Consider the following 2911-nt stretch of genomic DNA (forward strand, 5'->3'; position numbering starts at 1 on the left):
TAGAGCCGATAGTCTCCTTGTTACTTGGATTTACTATTTTTCAAATCAAATCTGTCTTGAGTGATGAGTTTCAGGGAGGGTTTGGGATTGTGGTTATTGTTCTATTCGTTTCCTTTGGTTACTCTGTTAATAAATCATTCATCTTAGCATGCCTGCCGTGTTCATTTCACCCCACTGCAGGATTCGGTTCCCTATTTGATAATTCATACTGCTCTACACCTCCACATAAGAGTTGTGTATTAGTAATTCATTCCATCTGCTGTTCTTCATTGTCCAGTGCATATAGGTTGTACATATATACATGCACATACACACACCACATTAATAGTTATGTGCATGGTATTAATATTTGATTTGTGTGTGTTGGGTGATCATGCTAAATTTGTATTATTCTTGCTTGCTTATGCTAAGGCATATGTCCCACAATGCTCTGGGACACGTATGGTTTAGCACTTGGCTTAGGCGGTTACACAAACTATCCAAAGCTAGATGGACGAATGTTCTAAACATAGGAGCAATGCGGCATGAGGAAATCCTGGAAGCTGTATGAATGCTTTGCATTAGGGAGTGCCTCCATGCCCCGTAACATTTGGAATTTAATATTCAAAACAAAAGATGGGAAAGTACAGGAGGCACCAGAGACAATGCTGGCTAGTTACACTTATACTTTAAGTGTGTGAACAGTGCTCTGCAACTCGTAAACAGCCATGCTATAAAAGAGTGCTGTTTTAAGGAGGCATTCGGGAAGCACACCTTCTGGGTGAACTGAAAATGCTGCCTGAGACTTTGCTTCCTGGGAAGGCTTGGTGAGGTATTAACTCTTTCCTGTACTGTATTGCCTTGTCTTTAGACAATACATTTGCTTGAGCTTGATTATCTAGTCTCTTGAACATTCTTAATTTTGAACCATAAGTCTAGTCAATTAGTTGGCTTTTAATCGGTATCCTCCTGGAAACCAGATGTTAGAAAGGAGAAGTTCTGATAGGCCATCTGATCTATTGCTCCCTAGATCAGTGCTTCTCAAAGTCAGGCTGCCGCTTGTGCAGGGAAAGCCCCTGGCGGGCCGGGTCGGTTTGTTTACCTGCCGTGTCGGCAGGTCTGGCTGATCACGGCTTCCACTGGCTGCAGTTCGCCGCTTCAGGCCAATGGGGGCTGCGGGAAGTGGTGCAGGATGAGGGATGTGCTGGCCACCCTTCTCGTCACTCCCTTTGGCCTGGAGCGGCGAACCGCGGCCAGTGGGAACTGTGATTGGCTGAACCTGCGGACGTGGCAGGTAAACAAACTGGCCTGGACCACCAGACCGGCTTTGAGAAGCACTGCCCTAATTACGCTTTCTAGTGCTTTGTCCAATCTAGTCTGAAAGGTAATCTGCAAAGGGGGAGGAAAACAGGGTTGGGCCCTTTATTACTTCTTTATGACATACTTAAAATGTTTTCCTGCTTGTTCTTTTCCTTGGACATAACAGCATCACTTCTTGTTTGAGAACTTAGGAAGTGTGTAGTGGGAGTTCTCTGAACTGAAGGGTTGTGAGAGGTGGAATCCAAAATGTTTTAGTTAAATAGTTATTAACCAATACGTACAATTTTATATGATCTTGGGAAAAAAATCATTCCCCTCTCCATTAATCTGATTTCACTTCTTTAGTACTTGAGTCGTGCACATCTTCCAGGGGAGAGAAGCCACCTGCCTGGGAAGCTGTTCAATACCCCAAAGTGACCTCACTGTAAGGAACTCTTCTCGTTCAAAGAAAAAAATATTACACTGGGTCAGTGTGTGTCCCACTCAGTCCTTCCTCAGGCAAAGCCCCCGTTGAAACTCCCATCGACTTCGATGACAACTTTTCCTGACTCAGAACATCAGGGTTTCCTGTTTTTTATAGCAGGGTAAATTCTACTTGTCTGTAAACATCAGAGTAGTCTAGAATTCCCAGAACAGTCGTTGGATGTTACAGCAGTTCATGTGGCAGGAAATTGTCTGGTAAAAGCATCCTCACTTCTGCCCAGAGCAAGTCCCAGGTTCACTCTAGCATCTTAGAAGTAAAACAAAGATTTACCTCCACTCGCAAGGAAAAGCTTTTGGACAGGAGCCCCCCCCCCCGCCCTTTCCACTGGCTTTTCCTGGTCTGATTGCGCTGTGCATCCCTGAACCTTGTGTGACAATCTCCCACCCCTGCATAGCACCAGGTCAGCTCCCCAGTGGCAGCAGAGTGTGCAATGCTGGGGGGACGGACAGGGCTGCTGCTGGCCACCTCACCACGGCCTCTAGACCTGCTGAGTTGGCCTCAAGCTGTCTGAGAGGGATGTGCTAAATAAACAGACTAAAAAAAAAGATTCAATGTTGGTATAAAATAGAGCTGTTGGACCATTTCTATTGATATAGGCAGTGTTGTAGCTGCATCAGTCCCAGGATATTAGAGACAAGATGGGTGAGGGAATATCTTCTATAGGATCAGCTTCTGTTGGTGAGAGACACAAGCCCCTGTAGAGAAGAGCTCTGTGTAGCGCGGACGCGTGTCTCTCTCACTGACAGAAGTTGGCCCAAGAAAAGATATTGCCTCCCCCACCTTGTTGCTCTAATTTTCCATTGAAACACTTTTTCAGCAGTAAATGGTTTCTTGATGAAATGGAAACTTTCATTACAAAATCCACTTTCTTAAATAAAATTCAGGTTTTAGCTAAAAACATCCAAACCAATTTTTGGAACATGTCTCAGAAAAAAATAATGAAAAATGGAAATTTGTTGCTTTGGTCAAAAAATGTTCATGGTGTGTGTGGAGGGGGTGGGTGGGATTCCTGAGCTGCTCTGATAAAACACAAGTCTGCAGACTTCCGGGGAACTAGTTCTTGCAATGTACAAACTTCACTTCATGTGATCGAAGTCGTATAATTGAATGGATCAGAACATCTTCAGA

The sequence above is a fragment of the Mauremys reevesii genome, linkage group 13 (assembly GCF_016161935.1).
Source record: "Mauremys reevesii isolate NIE-2019 linkage group 13, ASM1616193v1, whole genome shotgun sequence".
NCBI lineage: Eukaryota > Metazoa > Chordata > Testudines > Geoemydidae > Mauremys > Mauremys reevesii.